Raw genomic sequence first — 26,821 nt, 5'->3', positions numbered from 1 at the left:
GACTCTAAAAGAAAAAAGAAAAGAAAAATCTTGAAAGCAGACAGAGAAAAATAACACAGGCAGAGGTCAGCAAACTATTGTCCTTGAGCCAAATCTGGCTCACTGCCAGTTTTGTAAATAAAGTTTTATTGGAACATAACCATAACTATTCTGTTATGTAGTATCTACGAGTGTGTTTGTGAGACAGTGGCACAGTTAGGTGGTTGTGATATAGACTACACGGCCTGCAAAGACAAAAATACTTACTATTTGGCCCTTTACAGAAGAAAGTCACTGACCCCATAGGGGAAATAATCATTTAAATGGCTGCAGATTTCTCCTCTGAAACTACAGAGGCCAGAAAGAAGTGAAACATTTTTTAAGTGATGAAAGAAAGAACTGCCAGTCAGCCCAGGATTCTAGATTCAGCAAAAATATCCTTTAGGAATGAAAGTAAAATCAAGACAATATCATGTGAAGGAAAACTAAAAGAATTAGCTGCCAGCAGACGTGCTCTAAAAAATTTCTAAAAGAAGTGCTTCAGATGGAAGGAAAATTATATACCAGAAGTAAATTTAGAACATCAAGCAAGAAGGAAGAGCGACAGCACTAATATCTGGGCAAACATAATAGAACTAGTTTCAAGTCTTTTAAAATATTTTTGATGGTTGAAAGCAAAAATTATAACGTTCCTTATTGGGGTTTTCAATGTATGTATATGTAATACATGAACTAAAATATAAGGGGTGATGGAGTAAGGGAATCTGTATAATGTTAAGCTTGCTATGTTCCATTTGAAGTGGTAAATAGCAATTCTAACTATGAAAAAAGAATGTACTGTAACCCACAGAGCAACTATTAAACAACTATACAAAGAGCTATAGTAAACACACACACACACACACACACACACACACAATATGTAAAACAGACTACTAAAAAATGTTCAAACAACATAAAAGGAGGTAGGAACGAGGAAACAAAGGAACAAAAACAAAGGAATAAAAATTGTCTAACTGCAATAATCAAAAGACAGAGATTGGCCAGGCACGGTGTCTCAAGCCTGTAATCCCAGCACTTTGGGAAGCTGAGGCAGGTGGATCATGAGGTCAGGAGTTCGAGACCAGCCTGGCCAATATGGTGAAACCCCGTCTCTACTAAAAATACAAAAATTAGCCGGGCATGGTGGTGGGCACCTGTAATCCTAGCTACTTGGGAGGCTGAGGCAGGAGAATCGCTTGAACCCGAGAGGTGGAGGTTGCAGTGAGCCAAGATTGTGCCACTACACTCCAGCCTGGGCAACAAAGTGAGACTCTGTCTCGGGGAAAAAAAAAAAAGAAAGAAAAAAAGTAAAGACAGAGATCGTCAGAATGAATAGTAAAGAAGCATGACCCAATGATGCGTTGTTTATAAAAAATGCATTTCAGATATAATGACATGAGTAGGCTAAAAGTAAAGGGATGGAAAAAGATATGCCATGCAAATCCTATGAAAAATGAAGTTTGAGTGGCTGTATTAATATCAGACAAGGTAGACTACAGAGCAAAGAAAATTTCCATGATAAAAAGAGACACTGCCGAATAATAAAAGAGACCTAAATGTGTGTGTACATAACCATAGGTTTCAAATGTATGAAGCAAAAACTGAAAGAACTGAAGGGAAAACTAAACAAACCCACAGCTGTAGCTGGAAGCTCCAATATTTCTCTCTCAGTCAGTCACAGAATGAGTAGACAGAAAATCAAAGTCATAGAACAACTCAATAACACCATCAACCAACTCTAACTGATATCTAGAGAGTACTCTACCCAACATCAGCAGAATACACATTCTTTTCAGGCGTACATGGAATATTCACCATGATCATGTCTTGAGTCATAAAACAAATTTTAAAATAATTAAAAGAATTGAAATCTGTAAAAAATGTTTCCTGACAATAATTAAATTAATTTAGAAAGCAATAACAGAGATAACAGGAAAATCTCCAAATACTTGAAAATTGAAAACTCTCTAAATAGCCCATAGGTCAAAAAAATTAGAAAATATTTTTAACTGATCAAAGAATAAAAATATAACATATCAAAATCTGTGGGACACAGCCAAAGCAGTGTTTAGAGGAAAATTCATGTTATTAAATATTCACGTTAGAAAAGAAGAAAGGTCTCAATCAATAATGTAGTAGCATCCTTCTTAAGAAACTAGAAAAACAAGAGCAAATTAAGCCCAAAGTAGGCCAAAAGGAGAGAGTAAAGTAAGAATGAGTTCCAAATGGAATTGAAAACAGAACAAAAATAGAGAAAATCAATGAAAGCAAAATCTAGTTTGCTGAAAAGATAAATAAGATTAATAAATGTCTCACAAGACTAACAAAGAAAAAGAAAAAACCTACCAATATCAGAAATGAGAGATGAGATATTAGACTCCACAGACATGAAAAAGACAAGGGAAAACAATGAACAACTTCACATAGATAAATTCTCCAAGTAAGAGAAAATAAACCACTCTTTGAAAACCACAAACTACCAAAATGTACCCAGATTTTAAAACACAACCAACTGGAACAGTCCTGTAACTACTGAATTAATTGAAATCGTAGTTTAAAACTTTCTGGAAAATGTAAGTTCTCTAGGCCTAGATGGTTTCCCTGACAAATTTTACTAACATTTAAAGAAGAAACAGTACCAATTTTGTACAATATCTTCCAGAAAACAGAAGAGGTAGGAACATTCACCAACTCAGTTTATGAGATCAGCATCATCTTGATACCAAAACCAAAGTCAGTACCACAAAACAAAACTATAAATCAATATCCCTCAGACACAGAAATGCAAACTATCAACGGAATATTAGGAAATAAAATTGAGCAACATATAAGAAGAAGAAGATACTATGGCCAAATGGAATTGATCCTGTGAATGCAAAGCTGCTTCAACATCCAGAAATCAATCACTGTAATTTACCATATTAACAATCTAAAGAAAAAACATTATTATAGTCTCAACCAGACCGGAAACAACTATTCATTAACAGAATGTTCATTAATTTAAACAGTGTGCATTCATTCCGTCCAATACCAACTCCCATCTCAAGGTCTTTAAAAAAAATACTGGTAGAAAGTACACAACATGAAATTTACCATTTTAAACGTTTTCATCATGTGCACTGCTCAATGGCATTGAGGACATCCACATTGCTGTGCAATCATCACCACTCCCCTTTTCCTAAACTTTTCATCGTCCCAAGCAGAAACTCTGTCTCGTTTAAGCAATAACTCTTCATTCTCCCTCCCCCGCCAGCCCTTGAGAACCTCTACTCTAATCCCTGTCTCTCTGAATTTGCCTGTTCTGAGATCTCAGAGAAGCAGGACCATAGAATGCAGTGTGTGTCCTTTTGTGTCTGGCTTCTTTCCCTTTGTTTTTTTTTCTTTGAGATGGAGTCTCACTCTGTCTCCAGACTGGAGTTTAGTGGCACAATCTCGGTTCACTGCAACCTTCGCCTCCCAGGTTCAAGCAACTGTCCTGCCTCAGCCTCCCGAGTAGCTGGAACTACAGGTGCGTGCCACCACGCTGAGTCAATTTTTGTATTTTTAGTAGAGACAGGGTTTCACCCTGTTGGCCAGAATGGTCTCTATCTCTTGACCTTGTGATCCACCTGCCTCACCTCCCAAAGTGCTGGGATTACAGGCATGAGCCACCATGCCCAGCTGCTTCTTTCCCTTAGTAGGAAGCTTTTAGGACTCATCCAGGTTGTCCTGTGATGTCAAAGGCTTTCACTTGTTGTTGTAATTGGAAAGCCTCTACCCAGATTTCCACAGGGCTCCTGACCCCTTCAGCTCTTTGCTCTCCAGCCACCTCAGTTAGGCCTGATCTGACCACTCGATTTCAAGTTGCAGCCCCGCTCCATGCCTTTTCTCTGCTTTGTTTTTCCCTGTGTCTCTCATGACCATCTGGCATGCTACATACTCTAGTTCTTATCATCTGGCCATATCTTGTCTCTAGAATGTGTGCCAACAAGAGCTAGGACAGCTCCAGCACCTAAAACAATAGGTTCTAGCAGCTGCTTGGAAATACTTGTGGGACTAATGAAACAATGGGAACAATATAACCATCCAACAATCTGCAGCTGGTGAAATGGACTGACTTGTATGACATAAATCATGTCCACTATACAGTTGTGGCTAAAAAGGAGACATAAGTATAGCTCAGCTTCATAAAAATATTTGTGCATGTATGTATGTGTACATCAGATTTAGGGGGGACTTAATACAGTTTTATGCTGTGCATTTTTTTTTTTTTTTGAGACGGAGTTTCGCTCTTGTTACCCAGGCTGGAGTGCAATGGCACGATCTCGGCTCACCGCAACCTCCGTCTCCTGGGTTCGGGCAATTCTCCTGCCTCAGCCTCCTGAGTATCTGGGATTACAGGCGCGCACCACCATGCCCGGCTAATTTTTGTATTTTTAGTAGAGACAGAGTTTCACCATGTTGACCAGGATGGTCTCGATCTCTTGACTTCGTGATCCACCTGCCTTGGCCTCCCAAAGTGCTGGGATTACAGGTGTGAACCACTGCACCCGGCCCCTGTTTGCATTTTTATCATAGATGTTTTTTTTTTTTTTTTGAGATGGAGTTTCACTCTTGTTACCCAGGCTGGAGTGCAATGGCGATCTCGGCTCACCGCAACCTCTGCCTCCTGGGTTCTAGCAAGTCTCCTGCCTAGCTTCCCGAGTAGCTGGGACTACAGGCGCACACCACCATGCCTGGCTAATTTTTGTATTTTTAGTAGGGACGGGGTTTCACCATGTTGATCAGGATGGTCTCGATCTCTTGACCTTGTGATCCACCTGCTTCAGCCTCCCAAAGTGCTAGGATTATAGGCGTGAGCCACCGCACCCGGCCCATAGATTGTTTTTGATAGCAATATAAAGACAAGATATTTCTGTTTTTGGACAAAAGCAATATTTCTTTCATTCAAAGCTTGTGGCACTGAAGCCATGCTCTTCAAGAAGGAAGAGAGTGCTCTCACCACCATCTCAACTACCAGGCAGAAGACAGGAAGAAGTTAAGTAACAATAACGGTGCTTATACTAGTTAATGTTTACTGAGTGCTTCATGTGTGCCAGGCACCACTCTAAATAAATGCTTTACATGTCCTAACCATGGAATGCACCCAGCAGCACCAAGAGGAAGGCAGTGGTATTGTCCTCGGTCGTAAATGAGGCCACAGACACAGAGAGATTCAGAACTTGTTCAGGGTCACCCTAGCCTCCCATGGCACCTGGGTTCCCTTCCACTCAGGCCCTCATCGCACTGCACTGTCACTGCTGTGCAATCTGTTCATCTCCCCAAAATGACAATTTGAAAGCTTATTTCAGCTGCGGATTGCCAGCCTCGCACAGGTCTGAAATATGGTGGGTGAATGAACCATGTTTATTGAATCCATGTGACCGACAACAGAAAAGCGATGAAGTGGGGAAGCCCAGTACCTGAGAGGGGCTCCCCCAAAGGGTCCCCTTGAGATGCGAGACCCTCATGAGGGACTCTGGGAGGGAGAGAAGCACAATAGGGGCTCCAAATGGGAAACAGATAAAGCCCCCCAACTCCTCCCAGTTCACAACATGTGCATGTGGAATTACAAATCTTCTAACTGCAGATATTAGAGGTGCATATTTCATTACTCTCAGCATTGCATATTTATAAGTTAGCAGTGTGTAAAAATTTATAAAGGCACAACTAGTGGTTGGTTAATGACAGCCACCATGGCAGTCCATATTTAGTGTATTTCTCATGTCACAGAAATCTGGCCTGGAACAGAATGCCACATGCATAAAACAGGTGATGAAAAGACAGGAAATGGTCTGGGGGCTTTATGACAAAACCATTCCTAGACTCACAAAGGCTCTCCCCGCTATTGTCGGCCAGAGGTGAGCTGCTCCAGAAAGGGAGAGTGGGGTCGAAGGCGGAAGGGGGATTGAGGAGCATCTCTCCATGGGCAGACGCATGGAAGCCCAATGCCAGCCAGGCTTAAAAAAGCAAAGCTTTCTGATGGAGAATAATTAAGGTGAGAGACCCCCCCGCCTCAAGGAAAGCAGGTGATGCTTCTGCCTTACTGACAAATGCATAATTTTATCTTGGAAAAAGAATCCCCTGCCTTGCCAAAAGTGAGTCCTAAAATAGCTGCCTTTCAAGGACCAGCATCCCGATCGAGCTTTTATTCATCCGTGGCTGCAGATGAGCCAGAGCGAGTCCTGGAAGTTTACCCCCGAAGCCACGGCTCTGGTCTCACAACTCATCAATTCCGTGCGCTGGATGACAGGGGGCCGGGTCCAGGGGCCCAGGAAAGCCTGCAGCCAGTTCCAGAGCCCAGAACAGCTTGGCTCCGGGTGGGGCTGGGCAGGTGGAGGCCTCCATGCTGCAGGAGGCGAGAGCGCTTGCTGGGCAGCGGGAGGCCAGGCTGCCCTCAAGAAAGGGGCTAGAGAGAAGAGTGTCTCTGCAGCAGACATCCCGGGAGCACCCCCTACCTGAGCACCCCAGCACCAGTCTTCGAAGATGATGAGCCCTTGGCTTTCTCTGTCCTATCCATGCTGTGGGGAAGAGGTGAGCGGACTCGCCCGAGATGTGGTTACATCCATCACGAATGCACTGACAGCCTCCACACGAGCCATCTGAGGGGCTGGCTGAACCCAAGGTGCCAGCTCTACAGGCTCACGGGGATCCTCCTCGGACCCCACGGGCAAAGCCCCTGCGGTTACCAACAAGAGCTGGGAAACTCTAAGATCCCTCTGTACGATCCAGCACAACGTCAAGGAAGTTGACCCACAGAGCCATCTATTTTCACTCAGTACAACAATTAGAGCAGATCTGTATTTTTCCAAAGTATCACCCTGAAAAAGTCAAACCACACTACAAATCAAAAAAGAATAATTAAAATCTACACTTCTCGCAATACCACGGGGTAAGGCAATTACAAGGCACTTCTAATGAGCAATTTACGTAATTTAAAAAGTCAGACCCGTAATATGCAAAGAACGCTTTACATGAATTACTGCTGGGTGACTAGGTGCACTTTGATCTTGTGCCTGGCCCCTGATGACTGTGGCTCCTCTGTCACCCTCTCGTCATATTTCTGGGCTCCTGGGTAATAGCCATGGAAGATTTTCTGCATAAGCCCAGACTGTGACTCATGTTTAGAAAGCGTATTTAATACCGACTTGCATAAAGGATGGTGGGTAATTGCTGCTAGAATCCAATGTGTGTGTTGTATCTCATCTATGATATGCAATTTAGAAGCTATATTCTAGTAAGAGAACTTTATGACTTGCTGTCCTGATAAATAAAAGTTTATGGCATAATGGAATTAATATTTACTTTGAGTGCAACACAGACTATTGAAATAAAGTTGCTCTGGAATCACTTTAAACCAGGAGAGTTTGCAAACGTCGCCAGCGGACAACATGACACTTCCTCTCATTGCCTGCAGATTATTCACAATCTTGCAGTGCTCGGCTTCAATCGATTTCTACACAATTTTCTTTTCTCTTTCTTGTTTTTGTAGACAGAGTTTAGCTCTTTGTTGCCCAGGCTGGAGTGCAGTGGCACGATCTTGGCTTATTGTAACCTCTGCCTCCCAGGTTCAAGCGATTCTCCTGTTTCAGCCTCCCAAGCAGCTGGGATTACAAGTGCCTGCCACCATGCCCAGCTAATTTTTCTATTTTTAGTAGAGACAGGGTTTCACTATGTTGGCCACACTAGTCTTGAACTCCTGACCTCAGGTGATCTGCCCGCCTTGGCCTCCCAAAGTGCTGGAATTGAGCCACTGCATCCAGCCTCTGTACAATTTTCTAAACAATTATTGGAGTTAAAATGTTGATGCTGGATGTGACGTAGTAAATGTGGAAGAGATCTGCTGCACCAGGAATGAGAACAGGGATGAGCCTGGAAGGGAGGACCAGAGTGGGGAGCAGGGTGATTCTGGGCCAGGGTCTAGGGGAGACCCTTGGGGGAAGGAAAAATCATGTTTTCTCAGTGAGTCCCTCTAATGCAGCTGTTTTCAGAAGGGCATTTGTGACTCGTCGGACATTCAATCTGGTGCTTTATTGCAAAGAGAATTTTTTTTAAAGAATTCTATCTCGAATTCAAATTATACAGTGGCTGCTTGATTCTAAAATAAACAGACAGCAAGCAATTTTCTGACTTTATTCTAAACGATAATTACTTAAGGTACAGGGAGCAGTTGTTCCGGATCTTAAAGGAATCAGAGCACAATCAGGGTTGCTGAGAAGCTCATGACACTTAAGCTTTCAGGACCCCTCCAGTTGCACCGACCCCTTCTGAGACTCTGGGTCTCTTTCGTGTTCCTTATTCCATGTTGCTCATTCTTATACAAGGTCCCATAAAACTGAGATCTGCCCTGATCAGAAGTAAACTTACATTTCAAAGCAAAATGAGACAAATCAAAGAGGAGGGCTAGAAATCCTGCCCCAGCGAGGGGTTGGGGCACCCCCTTGCATCCCCTCACCCTTCTTGCTTGCACAGTGCACTGATTGGGCATGTGTCTCTGTGTGGGGTTGGGGCATTGCTGCCTGAATGTGGCCATGGAGGAGAAGGAAGTGGAGGGCTTTATCAGAAGGTTCCAGGAGCCTGAGACACAAGGGCCAGCGTCTGACTCCCGGGAGCTGCTGGCTCATTGCGAGGTTGGAAGCTCTCCGAGTCTGAGTCATGCAGCAGCAGGAGGCAAATTGCCCAGACTATAAACAAGTGGGAGAATTCCAGAGAAAGCCTGGATTACTGGGGTGGTCTGTACTTCCCGCCCCCTTCTAGTTCATATCGAGTCACATACAGGATTGCAATAAGGGGGGAAACTGGCTTCAGGGTCAACGGCGAAGCTCTTGCTCAGAGGCTCAGACGATGTCAACAACGTTTTTAGATTTACAAAGTGCATTTCACATAAAGAAATCAAGTCAGTTTCATGTACGGTTTTACTATGAAGAAGTGATATCTGGTTAACGATGAATCCATGGTAACAAAGGAAGCACTAGGCAGGGAACTCAGGTCTCACCACCTCCAGCACATATTTTAAAACAGAATTTTCAGAGATTTTGAAGTTTTAGGAAGCAGACCTACAGAGGGGAAGGTACTTGCTTAAGGTCACACAGCAAGTCAGTGGAGAGGCAAGACGCAAACTTAGGACGTCTGACTTCATCATCTTAACCCCTTAGTCAAAGCAAGTAGCCTCCTCAGCTCATTGCTACAAAAGAAAACAGTAAGGAGTCCAAAAGCCTTGGGTCCAGTGGGTAAGGGAAGACAGGGGAAGGGAGGGTGAAGTGTTGACTGCTCAGGGCTGTTCTGTCTTAAACATTTTGGTGATTCTCTTTGACCCACCCCATGTGACTGAAATGATCCCTGAGTGCATTCCTGGGGCCCTGGATAAGGAACTGGAAAGCCTCAGAACCTAACACAACGGCTGGCATTTGCTTAATAAAAGTTTGCTGGATAAACAATTTAGTAAATATATATTATAGAATGTATTCATAAATACCTAAATTATCCCCCCAGATAGAAATGGTAAAATTCTAACATACAAGAGACCTTGGTAACCTGGGGCCCTTTGGAAACAAAGATCTAGAATGTCCCCTGTAGCGAATGACCAGAATTCTGCCCCTGTAGATGGTGGGAACGTACTTGCGTGGACAGTCCTAGAACAGAGGGCTGCATGTGGCAGGTCAGGCAGTGTTGAGAGTCCCATTTTTATTCATGGATCACAGAGAGGAAACAGATAGTCACTGGCTCTCAGAGCAGACAATACATTCCTGGAGACCCCAGGGGATCCACAGGAACCTGTCAGTGACTCCTGTAGAGGGGAAAAGACCCCGGGCAGGGGGGACCATGCATCTCTGGGGAAGGCTAAAATGACAATTGAGCCCCTACTGCTGTACCCAGGGATTCCTGACTTGTTGACTTGTTTCTCTGATTCTCATCCTATTACCCCACCCCCCACCCCCCACCCCTGCACAGGAAGGCCACCCTGGTACTCAACCCCTGTAGCTTGCTGTTCAAGGGCTTCCCAGGGAGTCTTCCTTGACAATCCTTCCCTGGGAATCCTCTACAGATAGACACCAACCTAAAAAGGTAACTGAAAAAGTCTTTATGTGGTCTTTGTTCATTTCAGATTACAAATCGTTTGACTCAATTTTATTTCAACCGAAAGGACTACAAACATATATAGAACTGCCGCTGACAAGTGGATGCGCTGGTATAGGGAATGGGAAGAAATGGTAAACATTAAACCAAATGGATATTGATTCCTGCCACAATGAAGTGACTGGGATTGGATTTGCCCTCCTGCTGTAAACAACCATGAAACTAGACAAAAATATCTGAGGCTACTGTTTGCAGGCATTGTACAACAGGCAGCTCAGGACTGTGGTTCCGTCAGAAAGAAAACACACAAGATGAGCCCCACATGTGCCCAGCCTTCTGGCCCATTACACAGGAGGGTGAGGCACAGCAGCCTACATGATTGGAAAAGGCAAAAATCAGAGTTTGGGGCTGCCAAAGCATCTAGAACTTACAGGTCTGGGCTCTGGAGAGAAGAATCTTGTGCAGAAAGTAGGCCCTAGAAGTCTGCTTGGAGGTACCTTGTGAGTACTTGTTTGAGGGCAGAGTTGCCCACAGACAGGGCAAAACCCCATGGCTGCTATAAGGCTGAAAGCTAAGCAGAGATACTAGAAGTCATGCAGAGCTGGGACAGCTTTGAATTCTGGCCAAGCCAGGCAAGAGAACCCTCGTTGAGTACCTGGGTCATTTTTTGCCCCGAAAGCCCAGGCCTTAGGAGCAAGGACTATACCCTACAGGAAAGGTCAGAGCCTAGGAATAAAGGCAAAATAAAAATAGACCAACTCTAACAAAGATTCAAACCAAGCCTGACCAGACCAAGAGAATCTGCCAGTAATTAACCTACCTGCCAGAACAAAATTCAACACCTTTTATAGAAAACGACAGAATCCACACTCCCTTAGCACATATCTTCTAAAATACCTAGAATGGAGATATACCATGTTCATGGATTAAAACTGGCCTACAGATTTAACAAACTCAAAGAGCTTTTTATTCCTTTTGGGCAGGGAGAAATTATTTTAGCAAAATTAGGACAATTCTGAAAATAACAGTTTGGCACCTTTCTTTTTCCACTTCTCACCAGTCATTTGGCACAGCTAACCACTTCCTCCTTCTTGGAAGCCCCTCTTCACTTGGCTTCCAAGTCACCACACTTTGCTGGTGTTCTTGCCCCTGTGTCTCCATTTCCTTTGCTGGCTCTCCCATTTTGTCTAGGCAGCTAAAAGTTTTAGGTGCCAGGGGTCTAAGCTTTGGCCATTTTCTCTCCTTTATACTCTTTCAGTGGTCATCCATGACTGATGACTACAAAAGTCTATATCTCTGGTCTGACTGCTCCCCTGAGCTCCAGACATGTGTAATCAATAGGCCACTTGACATCTACACCCGAATATCATGCTTGGCATGGCCAAAACAGAACTCTTTATTCCCCCTGCCCAGGCCTGCTCCACTACCATCATTTTCTATCTTGAGTAATAGCACCATCATTCACTCAGTTTCTTGGGCACCCAACTTTGGAATCATTGTTAACATCTTTCTTTCCCCTTATTCCTACATCCAAGTTACCCAGAAGTTCTAGCAACAGTCTCTTCAAAATACATTCCCAGTCAGCTCACTTTTTTTATTTTTTTGAGACAGAGTCTCTGTTGCTCTGTCACCCAGGCAGAGTGCAGTGGCACAATCTCGGCTCACTGAAACTTCTGCCTCCTGGGTTCAAGCAATTCTCCTGCCTCAGCCTCCCAAGCAGCTGGGACTACAGGCATGCGCCACCACACCCAGCTAATTTTTATAGTTTTTATTAGAGGTGGGGTTTCACCATGTTGGCCAGGTTGGTCTTGAACTCCTGACCTCAGGTGATCCGTCCACCTCAGCATCCCAAAGTGCTGGGATTACAGGCATGAGCCCCCACGCCTGGCCCCCTAGTCAGCTCACTTCTTACCAACCCCACTGCTGCTGAAGTTACTGAGTCATCAACTTGTCTTGTCAGGAAGACTGTAGGAGACAGTGAGTGAGACTAAAAGGCAGAGCAATGATCCATGTGGTAGTTAGGAGCACAAGTACTGGAGCCAAACAGGTTGGGCTCAAACCTTGGCCCTGCCACTCACTAATAACCTTGGCCAAAATACTTAACTCTCTGGGCCTCCGTTTTCGTCTGTAAAGTGGGGTTCCCAATGGCACTTACTCTAAGGGGAAGACTGTGAGTCTAGGGCCCTGGTGTGCTGACTCTCTAGGGCTCTTCTCACTTGCTCACTCTGATGAAGCAAGCTGTCCTCTTGTGCTCCATGGAGAGACTCACGTGGCACTCACCAAACAGCTGGAACTCGAGCTCTCAGTTCAACAGCTCATGAGAAACTGCATCCTCCTAACAACCCCATGAGTGAGTTTGGAAGAGGATTTTGACCCAGTTGAAACTTGCAACGACCACAGCCCTGGCCAGTACCTTTTCAGCAGCCTTGTAAGGAGTCCTAAGCTGGAGGATCAGCAGAGCTATGCCTGGTCCCCAGCCCACAGAAATGGTCAGATAATAAATACGCATTGTTTTAAACTGCTATGTTTGGGGATAATTTGTTACACAGAGATAGATAAGCAATATACTCTGCTCTATTTTCTCTGTGGCTCTGATCACCTCCTGAGATTGTATCTGTCCATTGTCAGTCTGCTGCAGGTAAGTGACAGGGCACGGATTTTGTCTGTCTGTTCATTTCTGAATCTTCAGGAACCAGAACGGTGCCATGGCAAGCACTCAATAAATATTTGTTGAACAGATGAATAAATTTCACGTGGTGGGCATTTTCCCACGTGGCCATGTGGTATTGAAATGGTGGACGCCTGGAAGTAATTTGGAATATACATCTTAATCCACACTGCAGATTCGCAGCATCACTAACTATCCAAACGGCCAATCCGTATCACTTGAACCCTTACCAGGTGCCTCGAATGCTGCTAAATACCACTGTGCAGATCCAAAGGAAACACACAGCCAGCTCTCCCCTCAAGGAGTTACAATCTGGTTGAAGAGGAAAAGGCCTGCTCGTGAGAATGAGTCAAGGGCTTTAGTTCTCATCCCCGGGCACTGAGTGAAAGATCACAGATGGAGATGCATGTAAGAGACGGGGCTGGAGTGGGTCCCATGACAGCACTGAGCACGGGCGCGTGCAAGGCGCGGTTCCCAGCACTGCACATGTGCTGCCCTGTTCTAGCTTCCAAGCCCAGGGAGGCAGATGCCATTACGGTCCCTGCTTTACAATCAAAAAAACCAAAGCAAAAAGGGTAAATAACTGTTCAGCTCAGATGATAAGTGAAGGTAGGGTCAGCCTTTGAACACCTGAAGTCTGACTGCAAGCCAGGGTGCCTGATGCCATCAGCAATTGACCTGGAAGCAAAGAGGAGGCAGTGGATTCCTCCTGGGGCCTGTCGGGGTAGACAAGTAGGAAAGTCCACACCAGAACAATCTTGGAGACCAGAATGAGTGCAGAGGGGAGTCACGGGGCAGATGCAAGAGGACCAGGGAGAACTGGGGACACACCTGTGACCAAAGGCTTTGGCCTTGGAGGCCATTTGGTGAAGGGCCCGGGGAGGGTCACTGCTCTGTGACTTCACTCTGGTCCGGGCTGGTCCTCACCTGTAGGCTCAGAAGTCCCAGCATGATTTGCAGTCTCTGACGGTGACTGTCGAATCCACATTCATAAGGCACAGGGATAAAATCGCAATGCCCATTCGTGAATGTCAGACAAGCACCTGCTCCCCCAGGGGCCAGAATGCTGCGTCATTGACAGCATTCCCTCTGGAAGCCAAACGAGAGCAAGGTGGGTGGTTTCTACGTTGAGGTTTTGGGCAAATGGGTCTGAGGCAGCCCTTTCTCTGCAGGGCTGGTCTCACCAGGGACATGAGCAAGCAGGCTGCTGGCCAAGAACACCTGTCCCCTTGCACGCTGCTGCCCAGAGCCCCTCCCTTGTCCTGCAGACACCTTCCATCAGAAGCAGTCCAGCAGCTGGTGAGAGCTAGTGTCCTTTAAAGGTGACTGTACCTCTCCGCAGTTTCATAACATCCAGACAGCTGCTGAACTTCCCTCCTACTCCAGGGAGAAGCTCACCATCCACAGGCCCCCAGTCCTGACATTCAGCCGGTAAACAGTGTAACCCCCTGAAAGGCCCACACCCTGGCTGGACAGAACAGCCCCACCACAAACCCCACCGAGGGAGCCTGCTGTCACCTTGGGTCATCCTCTCTCAGCCTCCCCCTGCCCCAGCTTGAGCACCCCCATCATCAGTGCTTCTAGGGTGATCTTGTTCTGGAGGGACCTTCTCCGGTGGGCACCAGGGTCAACTGACGCCCTCTGCACAGAAACGAGGAAAGCCTGGATTACTCTGGGCTTGGGACGTGATTGTGCTTCCCCTGGGAAAATGCCTGCCGATGGTATCTTTTCAAGCTTTAACAGGTGGGAAGTGCGAGGCTGCTAGCACCGAGCAGAAAAAGGATTACAAAAGCCAAATGCTCATTACTACAAAATCTCTTCCAACAGGCTGCAAAGAGGACCCCCGGGGCATGCCGAGTTTTCAGACAAAATCGAGGGGCATGGCAGAGCTGGAAACCCTGGGCAGCCATTGGGAGGCAGCAACATTACAGGAACCAAGAAGATGCTCCCTGTCTGTATCCCCAGGGAAACCCCAATAACTTGAAGCATTAAGCTGGGATCATTCATGTTTAGACTCCCCCACTGAGAGTCCTAAGTGGGATGCAATCTATTTCCACCCCCCTTCAATCTTACTGAAATACCAAGCATTTTGCTTGTAAAAGATGAAAACAGACCACCAAATTATACAAACTGTAGTGATAAATACATTTCCCAGTGGATGGCAAGAAAGCAAATGACAAACAAAACCAGGAACGGGAATGGCACATGGATCACGGAGCCATCCGGGCCTCTGCCCCACAACACCCTGTGTGCTCTCGAAATCGGCTCATTGTGACTCTTCTGTCTTCACTGACAAACGATCAAATGGGCTTTGCTCACACCGAGTGCCAGAGAAACGCCAGCCCCGAAACGGTGTCCAGGTGCAGGGGGGAATGATTCTCTTGGATGAGTGGCCTGCCAGCCCATGTTGTCCCTTGTCACAGCGGGCCTCTGGCAGGAGCTCCTGGAGGTGGGTGAGGGTCTCTCAACACCTGAACAAGCTCTGCCATTTGCTCCCCAGCCTTTCTCAGCCCCCAGCTTCTGCGGCCCAATCCCTTCCCAGGAAGGAAGCCACACCCCCTCTCTGTCCAGCAGGAGAAGGGGGGCAGGGATGGGGCAGGAAAATGACCTACCCTGGGCTCTGGAAGCTCCAGTGACCCAGTAGGGAGCAGGACACCCCACCGGAGCTTGCTACTTCCTAGGATGGTTCTTCCTCAGGATTCCCAGAAGGTGGGGAGGATCTGCCTTCCCAGAAATCCACCCGACATCTGCCTGGTGTGTGGCATGGGAGGTGGTGCTGGGGTGGCCGAGTGCTCTGCAGGAATTCCTCTGCCTACTTCCTAAGGGTGGAAGCAAAGCTGCAGGAAGCACGTGGCAGGGGATCAGTCATCTTCTCAAAGGGAACTGAACCCATGAAGGGCAGTAATGTCAACTCACTTGAACAAAACGGTTGCATTTTCTCCGAGTGGTCCGTGGGTGCAGAGTAGCGCATAAATGCATGCAAGGGCGTGGGACCCCTCAAAGGCACTGGGGAAAAAACTGAGCAGCCCTTGATGATTTTCAAAGGAGGAATTCAATCAGGGATCAATTCAGAAATTTAAGTCAGAGCTGAGTCTGAGCTTCTCTCTCCTGAGTACGGAGAGTGGGGAATTCAACATCTGGGCTCACGTTCCTAAGAAGAAGGCAGTACCCGTATGGATCATCTTTCGAGAAATAATTAAGTCTTCAGGATGAATGGCAAGACTGGGGGAGCGAAGGTTAGGTGGTTTTAATGCCGCATCCAGCCTCTCCGGAGTGTTCAAGCAATTCCCATAAAGATCCACAGGAGACACATATATCCACCGAAGCTGAAATACAAGGTGGCTTCAAGAAAACACAGAATATTGGCTCTGCCTGCTAAGTAAGTTCTTTCAAAGAACTTTTTTTTTTCCTTTTGAAACTGCCAAGACGTAACAGTAGTTCAGAATTGATCCCCAGAGAAGGCTCTGTCCAATAAGCCTTCCCTCTAGCTCCCATCCCAGGATGCTGCAGAACAAGGCAGCGCTTCAGCAATTCAATCTCCATATATTTTATTTTAAAAATATTTCATTTCTGGCCACCAGTCCTTAGATCTCCAATTTGATTTGGTTTCTATAAATGGATTTTTCATAGTGTAGGTGGAAAGATTTAATTGCGAATTTCTGCAAACTAAAATATTCAATATAAACGTCAGAGTCTGTTTGCACCAGGCACCCTCCCTGCGATGCACACACCAGCTTTGAGATGGGCACACGCACCCTTGGATAGTATTCTCAGCTGTTTCCATTTACAGAGCCCAGTCAAAACAGTGGGGGAAGCTGGCAGCTGGTTTTCTTCCCTGCGCCACTTCCTGCTTCCAGACAGTTGTTGGAAGGAGGAATGCACCTCTCGAGTTTCAGCTAAGAAGACAAACGTGGGCGACAACCAAAGCTGTCCAAGGGCAACGCCGCCAATGGAATGGAGTCAGGCTGCCTGCCCGGTTCTCGCCGGCCACCCACTCCTGGGCTACGCTCTCTGCCCTTCCAGCTCTGCCAGTGAAAGAAACGTGAACTCATAAAGCCCAGTGTGGGCTGTTGCTGTGATATCAGCCTCCTGAGTTCAGGCAGCTGGAGCGACCCCTCCAGAGAACATCCCCCCAGCAGCCCTTAATTCATCGTTCGGGCCCAGAAGATAAGCTGACCATTTGCTGGTGTGGTGAGGAGGGTGCACACAGAGGAAAGCTCTGCTAACTGGGAACAGGCTCTGGGCCAGGCACTTAACCATCTCTGAACAACTCCTAGGAGCTATGCATTGAAACTCCATTTCAGATGACGAGACTGAGGTTCAGAGAGGCCCACTGTTTTTACATAACTACTCCAGGGCAGAACTGGATCAGGCTGAGACTCTACCACCCAGGTTCTCCCTACCAACATGGCATTCTCCCTGTGAGGAACACTCTAGGGAGATCCTCCCTCCAGCATGATGGACAATCCAGCCAGAGTCCAGCACCTGCTATGTGTCTGCCTGTCCTTGTTCGCAACTTTCCCAGCCTCTGGGTGCTGTGTCTGTCATGGAGTGAAGGTCCTTCTAGGCTTTTAGTAGGTGCACTGTGAGGAAACCAGACACGGCAGCCCACCCTCCAGTGCTTGACCGAGCACCTTCCACAGCAGTCCTGGCAGACTCAGAAGAGGAATGTGGTAATGGGCTTGGGAGCACATTTCACCCCACACAAAAGACGCTGCACTCTGCAGGGGGAAGCCAGCGCTCAGTTCCATTCTGCCACTGAGAGCTGAGCGATGCTGTGAGAGTCACTTCATCCCCCTGGGAGCCCCCATTTCCTCGTTTGCAAAATGAGGGACATTTTAGAACAGTAAAGTCAAAAGGAACTCAGGCTTGTTGGTAAAAGCAGGAGTGGAATAAATGTTAGGGCTTTTCCATCGATTGGGAGTTTCATTCTATGCCTGTCATCTGTCGAAGAGTCACTGAGAGCCACAGCACTCGCTGGCATCGTGTGATAATGAAAATGATGATGGTAATAGTAATAAAATGAGAATAATTTACATCCACGGCAAGTAAAGAAAAGCTAAAGGCAGCAGTCAGTTTATACGCTGAGAAAGCAGTAAACACGTGTGTCAATGCAAGCCCGAAGATAAAGGCAGCAAGTGTACAGTGGTGGTGGTTGCAACACATCATTTGGAAATGCAAAATGGCCCGACAGAGGCCCAGAGGAATGGAACTTTCTAGCAAACATCCCAGGCCCTGAGTCACCCTCACTGAAGGCAGGTGTCCCCTGCCCAGGTGGAAAGGTGGATGATGTATAGTAACATCCACTACCCCATGTATGTCTCTCTTTCCAAATCTAAAACTCAAGGAGACGTACTGCTTCTGCTGAGGTCGGGGGCAACCCGTAAGGAAAGAGACCACGGCGTTTCAATCACCTAAATCCAGAGAAACTGAATAGGATGCAGGGAAAGTTCCAGGCCAAGGGAAGGCACTATCAAAGGCAGAAGCCTCGAGTTTCCTCACCCCACCCCTTCCCCCTGCCAGGCCATGTTCACACAATGGACTTGATCATGGTTTTGATGGAAATGCCACACATTTTCATGGCAATTGTATAATTCCCGGTATTTTCCAATACACACCACATGCTCCCCACTGTGTCAGTCTCTTAGGGCATCCTCTTATCAATTGCTTACAAACTGCGTGGGTTAAAGCAACGGCAATTTATTATCTCGCAGTTCTGGATGCCAGAAGTCTAAGATCAAGGTGCTGGTAAGACCACGCCCTCTCTGAAGGCTTGGTGAAGATTAAGGTGTTGGTAAGACCATGCCCTCTCTGAAGGCTTGGTGAAGATTAACGTGTTGGTAAGACCATGCCCTCTCTGAAGGCTTGGTGAAGATTAAGGTGCTGGTAAGACCACGTCCTCTCTGAAGGCTTGGTGAAGATTAAGGTGCTGGTAAGACCACGCCCTCTCTGAAGGCTTGGTGAAGATCAAGGTGCTGGTAAGACCACGTCCTCTCTGAAGGCTTGGTGAAGATCGAGGTGCTGGTAAGACCACGCCCTCTCTGAAGGCTTGGTGAGGATCGAGGTGCTGGTAAGACCACGCCCTCTCTGAAGGCTTGGTGAGGATCAAGGTGCTGGTAAGACCACGCCCTCTCTGAAGGCTTGGTGAGGATCAAGGTGCTGGTAAGACCACGCGCTCTCTGAAGGCTTGGTGAGGATCAAGGTGTTGGTAAGACCACGCCCTCTCTGAAGGCTTGGTGAGGATCAAGGTGTTGGTAAGACCACGCCCTCTCTGAAGGCTTGGTGAGGATCAAGGTGCTGGTAAGACCACGCGCTCTCTGAAGGCTTGGTGAGGATCAAGGTGCTGGTAAGACCACGCCCTCTCTGAAGGCTTGGTGAGGATCAAGGTGTTGGTAAGACCACGCCCTCTCTGAAGGCTTGGTGAGGATCAAGGTGTTGGTAAGACCACGCCCTCTCTGAAGGCTTGGTGAGGATCAAGGTGTTGGTAAGATCACGTCCTCTCTGAAGGCTTGGTGAGGATCAAGGTGCTGGTAAGACCACGCCCTCTCTGAAGGCTTGGTGAGGATCAAGGTGTTGGTAAGATCACGTCCTCTCTGAAGGCTTGGTGAAGATTAAGGTGCTGGTAAGACCACGTCCTCTCTGAAGGCTCTTAGGAGGAGCCTTCATTGTCTCTTCCAGCTTCTGGGGTTGTGGCAATCCTGGGTGTTTCTCAGCTTGAAGACACATCACTCCAGTCTCTCTCTTTGTCTTCATGTGGTCTCTCTGTGTCTGCCCTGAGTCTGTGTATCTTATCCAAAGGTCCCTTTTCTTATAAGGACACCAGTCATGAGATAAGGGCCCACTCAAATCTAGCATGACCTCAACTTGATATGATTAATTAGATCTGCAAAGACTTTATTTCCAAAGATGGTCACATTCTGAGGTTCAGGGTGGACATGACTTTTGGGAGGATATTTTTCAACCCAGGATGCCCACAAACACACGAAGGTGAGCGTGCAGACAGGGGCATCTCATTTGATAGATGAGAAAATGGAGTCCTCCTTCCCCTTTCTCACCTGCCTCCAAGGACAGGGTGCTTCTTCCTCTCCAAGGCCAGCCCTGCCCCTGTTATCTCAACCTCTTGTCTTCCTTTGTCTTCTGGGACTGGATCTTGAAACCAACCTTTTCCCTCTATTCTTCATTCTCAGCCCTCCTGCTCATTTTCCCTTGCTCAGACACAAGAGGCTGGAAGACTCCCGCCCTCACTGATAGGGTTGGATCTGTGTCCCTGCCCAAATCTCATGTTGAACTGTAATCCCTGGTGTTGAAGGTGGGGCTTGGTGGGAGGTGATTGGATCTGGGGGGCGGATTTCCTCCTTGGTACTGTTCTCATGCCAGCGAGTGAATTCTCGTGAGATCTGGTTGTTTAGAAGTGCGGCTCCTCCCTCCCCTCTCTTCCTCCCGCTCTGGCCATGTGAAACGCTAGATCCTTTTTGCCTCACACCATTATTGTAAGTTTTCTGAGGCCTCCCCAGAAGCCGAGAAGATAACAGAATCATGCTTCCTGTACAGCCTGTGGAACTGTGAGTCAATTAAACCTCTTTTCTTTATAAATTACACAATCTCACGCATTTCTTTGTAGCAATGCAAGCACAGACTAATACACTCACCCTGACTTTGACCCTACTTCCCCAACTCTCCCGCTAATACCAAATGCTTCACAAGAGCCGCCTGTGCTGGCTGCCGCCCCCTCTCGCCGCCGTTGGCTCCAGCCCTGGCTTTCTGGCTTCTGCCCATCACTTGTTGGGCTTTGCCTGGGCACCAATAATCCTATGGTTACTGTTCTCTCTCAGTCATCTTCCCCAGTACGTTCTGTTGCTCATAGCACAATTCACCATCTCTTCCTGCTTACTTTTGATTTGCCCTTGGTCTTCCTGCATCCAGCACACTGCCCTGTCCTGAGTCTTCACCTGCCTGCTTCTCCTCTTCCATGCCCACAAACCCCAAATTCTCTACTGACTTAAGAGTCCACATTCAACCAGTGTGGCTGAACACTCGACCAGTGTTCACTAAGTATCCACTGGGCTATGGACGATGCAGAGATGAAAGTCTAACATTAATTCTGAAATTTCAAGTCTAGTTGAGGAGATAAATTAAATAATCATAATGCAAAGTAAAACTGAGGTGAAGTGCTCTGGGGACACAAAACAACCCCTTACTCTTATAAAACCACTCTAGATCGTAAGCTCTTTGTGTGGGTATGAAGCGTGCTGTGTATTCTCGTACCCCTCCCCGGTGCCCAGCGTGGAGAACCTTAGGACTGTGGGCTTCAGAGTCACACAGTCTTATTCCTGAATCCTGTCTCCACTGCTTATCAGGGAGGGTCAGGTGGCCTCTCAGTACTTCAAAGTTATTCATATGCAATAGGGATAATAGTAGCACTTGGTCCATGGGGTTCTCTAGAAAATTAAGTGAGATAATACGCACATGCAGAAACTGACTAGACAGTCATCCAACTAACTAGATAATTTTCTCTGCCTGGACAAAGAAAGACTGTATTTCCCAGGCTCCTCTGTAGTTAGACTGACCATGGGCCTGAGTTCTGGCCAACGAAATGAAGGTAAAATTGATGTATGCCACTTCCAGGCCTGGCCCCTGTAACACCTTCCTTCTCTTCCCTGTCCTCAGGGACAAGAAACAAGGACTCTAGGATGGTGGAGCCACACAATGGAAGGAGCCAGGATCCCTGAGTCACCACCTGGAGGGTGAAATGAACTTGAATGCGTTAAGCCACTGGCATTCCAGGGCTTGTTTATTACCAGCACGTGGCCTAACCTAGCCTGACCAATACAACACATAAAAATATTAGTGGTGATGATGATGAAGGAGAAGAAGGAAAGGCAGAAAGGCAGAGGACTTTGGTTAGAACAGCCCAGTGCACGCGGTGGCTCACGCCTGTAATCCCAGCACTTTGGGAGGCTGAGGCGGGCGGATCACAAGGTCAAGAGATTGAGACCACCCTGGCCAACATGGTGAAACCCCATCTCTAGTAAAAAATGCAAAAATTAGCTGGGTGTGGTGGCACGTGCCTGTAGTCCCAGCTGCTCGGGAGACTGAGGCAGGAGAATTGCTTGAACTCAGGAGGCGGAGACTGCAGTGAGCTGAGATTGCACCACTGCATTCCAGCCTGGCGCCTGGCAACAGAGCAAGACTCTGTCTCAAAAAAAAAAAAAAAAAACAAACCTAGAATAGCCCAGCGCAGTTCCAAGAGCAGTTCCAAATCTCATGAGACTGTGATGCTCAGAGGTCTTCCCTCTCAGATGACTACTGCCCCATGTCCGCACCATCACAGGGAGACGACATCCAATTTGAGACCATCCAGTGCCTGCCCTGCAGACACAAGGGCATCCTCACAGGGGTCTTGGGCCCTGTCTCTCCCTGGCTGCTCACTGAGGTCACACTGCCCCTGCCTGCTAAAATCCCTCTCAGTAGCACCTCTCTCTCCACCCCAAGCCTGTTCTCCTTGCCAAGTGTTTCCTGATAAAAATAACTTAGCTTTTCCCATGCTCTGATCTTCCGGAAAAAGTTGCAATTGCTCCAGGCAGCTGATCTTGGCTAGATCAAATCAGATGCGTTAATTTACTTACTGATGGAGTAAGTCTCAGAGTGACCATCACGATTCTGACACTTACGGTGACAGAGGGAAGAGCAGCTCCAGCGTCTGTTTACTGAGTGCCAAGTCGATGGAAGGCACTGAGCAATCTGGAATCCTCAGAGCACCTCTGTCCTCGTTTTCAGAGGAGGAAACTGAGGCTTAGGAGAGTTCAAGAACTGGCCTGATATCTCACTGCTCAGAAGTGTGGAGCTGGGATTCTCACTCTTTCCACTCAGCCTCAATAGCACCCCAGGTCTCTAACTTGTTGAGTGTTAGGCAGGGATATTTGGGGTCATTTAAAGCCCTTCACGATCTTAGCCAAACATGCTCTGAGATATGACACCCTGCACTCTAGCCCAGCAGCTCCAAATATCTCCACCTCTTAGAGAAAAGCATTGCTGCCAAAATGCTGCATTGATACTACAATGATTCTGTGCGTTAACGTCAGTCACAGGTACATCTCCCCGTGAGCACTTCTCAGAGGACAACGGCAGAGTGACCACCCTGAATGTTCATGATTCCAGCCCAAAGAGAAGAGACTGGATGCCACAGTCACAGAAACACCTGTCACGGAAGATCTCTGTTTGGACTTTCGAAATGTCACAAACAGCCGAAGACCCCATGACTATCTTCCAGGACCACTCATGGACATCAAATCAAGAATTGCTGCTCTGGCAGCTCTGAAAGCATGTGGCACAACCTGGCACCTCCACCCCTCCACCTGTGCCCTCAACTCCACCAGACGCCCGTCTCTGCCTCACCTGCTCCTCCTCGCCCTCCAGGCCCAATCACATGCCAGTCTCCTGTGAGATCTTTCCTTCCTGCCTCCCACCAGCAGGCTCACTCATCCACTCAGCAGTCAGGCTGTGCACACCTCAAGAACAGAGACCATGTGGCACAGGTCCCTGAGTCTTCAGAACCTGGCACGGTGCTTGGCACACAGCAGGCTCCACTGACCCAGTGCTGGGTGCATCTGAAACAGCCACTTTAGAGAAACCATGCTAGTGAGCAGGTCTCTTCCTGGCCTCTACACTGTGAAAAGAGGACACATGTGGCCCGGGAATTTGTAGCAGATTTAGAAATGTACATGGTCACCCCTATCATGAAACTCCTGCTGCTTCCAGTTTTTGCATGGGGATCTCAGCCATCGGGGGGGATCCAAACAGGTGATACCTAATCAGAGTGGCTGCCAGGGATACAGGTGTCATTATGGGCTATCTGACTTTCGGGGCCCTACTTTCAACCCAAAAGGACACCCATGTGAATCTCTGGTTTGGTATAAAGAGATAGGCCAGATGTTGGAGCTGGTTCTCCTGAGCACCGATTTCCCTTTATGTGATGTTTAGGTTAGAGGTTTCTGTTGTACCAACATCTTTAAAATAGCTCAGCTCTTTAAAGACCATAGAATATGTGACCGTATTTCAGAAAGAAGAAAAGGCACCTTTTGAGCATCTGGTCGGAGGAGCTGCCATGAGAGAGTCAAGGCACTGGGAGCTCCCCTCAGAGAGCTTGGAAAGAACCACTGACCATCCTTGAGGCCCAAGTGAATAGTGCCATGGGCCAGAATGTCCCCATAGAGGCAGCCCCACAGCCAAGGTCAGTCGACAATCACAGAGCTTCCTGAAAATGCATCAGCCCACCCACCAGGAAATGCATGGAGTCCCAGACTTGGCTGCAAAGCTGCTCCGATACCTTCCCCTCTGGGGTGTAATTACCTGACAAGGATTCGCTCCATCTTTCTCAAATTAAAAGAAAACAAAGAGCAGGAAATGGGCTCTCACTGACTCATTTTCTCATCATCAGTGGTGACAGGGGCAGGAGTGCATGGAAGTGAGCTGCCTAAAAACGGTCCGTGCCTGGATTGCTCTCTCCCATCACGCCGAACATCCCTCTCTAGGATGCATGAGCATTGGAGCCACCTGACCAAAAGGAGCCTTGGATGGCCAGTCACCAGAGGGTGCTGAGGACCCTGTGAGAGGGTCCTGGAAACCACTGGGTTTCCCAGAGGGCTGCTTGAGTTGTGTCTTCTCCCCACATATGGAGCTGGAGAGTGGAGGGCTCCCTCCTCTGGGCTATCCTTCCTTGCATGAGTTCCGTGGATTCTCTAGGAAGGAGTACCAGACACCAGGGGGAAGTGACCCCACCAGTGAGGTCAGGAAGTACTGTTGAGCTAAGACCTGAAGAGCGCATGAAGAAGGTAAAGAAGAGAGGAAAGTGCTCCAGGCAGAAGCAGAACACATGCACACGCCCTGTGGTGGGTGGGCACGTGGCGAGCACAACTGCGGAGCCAGATAGGCACAGGCAAGGAAGAGGCCCATGGCCCAGGCGAGGCTGGAGTGCCAGTCGCCACAGCGAACGTCCTCAAAGGACTTACTCTGCAGTTGGCACACCTGTGAGCATTTTGCCTGTATTAGCCCATGTGTTTCTCACTACAGTCTCTATTTTACAGATAACAACAGCAAAATAAGAGTAAGAGCAGCAAGGCCGGGCGCGGTGGCTCACGCCTGTAATCCCAGCACTTTGGGAGGTCGAGGCGGGCAGATCACAAGGTCAGGCGTTTGAGACCAGCCTGGCCAACGTGGCAAAAACCTGTCTCTACTAAAAGCACAAAAATTAGCCAGCCATGGTGGTGTGTGCCTGTAGTTCCAGCTACCGGAGAGGCTGAGGCAGGAGAATCGCTTGAGCTCAGGAGACGGAGGTTGCAGTGAGCTGAGATTGTGCCACTGCACTCCAGCCTGGGTAACAGAGCGAGACTCCATCTGAAAAATAAAAATAACAGCAGCAAATACTGAAACAGCATTTCTATGTGGCAGGGCTGATCTAAAACAGTGGTTGTGATTGACTCACTAATCCTCATAGATGAGAAACGGGAGCACAGAAGCGTGCACCTAACGTGTATGAGCTCCACAGGTAGGAGAAGAAGAGGAATTGGGACTCAACTCAGACAGGTGGCTCTGGAGGCCCAGTTCCTAACCAGACGGCCACAAATCTCGCCCTGAGAACTGAGCAGAGACTGGTGGCGTCTGCACTTTGGAAAGACCCCTCAGCGGCAGCATGGAGAACAGGCTGGGATAAGCAGTCCACGTAGAAGGACGCTGTCCTGATGGTGGTAGCTAGGGCTGCCGTGATGACCAAGGAGGCGGACAGAGGAAAAAGGAATGGAGTTGATTTGGACAAGGAGGTGATAGAGAGAAGAAGGTACACTACCAGGCTTGTGACTTACCTAACTGGATGAATGGTGCTTCCTTTTGCGAAACGGAGATATCTGAAGATGAAGATCATGATTTTGGATTTGGACTTAGGGGAGACCAGAGAGTCTAAGGGGAGATGTCAAGTGGTGAACCTTTGACATCTACTGTGGGATGGGGGGTTGACTCTCCTATGTGGAGCCCAGAGAAGAGGACTGAGGCAGAAATAGAGAAGTGTGAGTCACCTGCGTGCAGGTGCCCACGGAGCCGTGGGTATGGACGAGCTGTGACCTCGGAGAAAGTAGAGGTGGGAAAGAAAGAAAGTCTTGCCCAAAACTTGAGGAGGGCCGACCACGGATCAATATAAATCCATTCAAAGCCAGGATTGCAAAGCATATGCAAGGGCGTGAGAAACCAGGTACAACACGATAATTGTGTAGAAAAGCACATGTCAGGTGTCTCCTGCGGTTGGGGTGGCGGTTGGGGAAGGGTGAGAATACATAAAATCCTGAACTGCAGTGACTCGGTAGGTGAGGTTACAGACTTTTTTCGTATTTATTCTTCTTTATATTCTTTTATATAATTATTTATTCAACTAATGTTTGTAGAGTACCATGATCTATTTAACTCGTTCCTTATCATTGAAAAGTTACGTTGCTCCAAATGCCTACTATTGTCAATACTGCTGTAATGAGCATCATCCTACATGAATCTTGTGGACATTCTGTCACATTGTCCTTGTCTTGGAGCTAATGGAAAGCCAGAAAAAGGCTATGTCATGAGACATATGGGCGTTAGGATTGCAGCTTTCCTGTTTGAAAATTATCATTGTTCCCAATGGCGACAGGCAACAAACCCATATCACTCTGTCTCCCAGCGTTGTCTAAATACAGTCACCTCTATCCCACCACCACCACCCCTTAGTCAATTTCCCTCCCTCACTGCAGGATCCCTGAGGGAGGGCAGCCCCAACTCTCCTTTCTGGCACATGCTTCTTTATTCAGCCTTCACATGGAGCCCTTCTAGAGCTTTAGATACAGAAGGAGTGGCCAGAGAGGTCACCAAGACTCAGATTTCTAGCTCAAGGAAGCCTAGGAAAAGGAGTTTCAGGAAAGAGGCTGAGATGAGCTGTCGTTACATGCCACTGAGAAATTCAGCTGAGATGAAGAATAGAAACCACCCATCTACTTGAGTAAAGTGGCAGTCACCAGTCCC

General features: G+C 47.5%; 1 protein-coding gene across 8 annotated transcripts in view; it reads right to left on the bottom strand.

Moving 5' to 3' along the window:
• The window catches only part of CAMTA1 (calmodulin binding transcription activator 1), a 964,678-nt gene that overhangs the window by 449,540 nt on the left and 488,317 nt on the right, over window positions 1-26,821 (bottom strand). The gene's annotated exons all lie outside the window — the stretch shown is intronic.

The sequence above is a fragment of the Aotus nancymaae genome, unplaced genomic scaffold (assembly GCF_030222135.1).
Source record: "Aotus nancymaae isolate 86718 unplaced genomic scaffold, 86718_ANA_hifiasm-v0.15.2.pri h1tg000053l, whole genome shotgun sequence".
Lineage (NCBI taxonomy): Eukaryota > Metazoa > Chordata > Mammalia > Primates > Aotidae > Aotus > Aotus nancymaae.
This window is presented reverse-complemented; position numbering and strand designations above follow the sequence as displayed.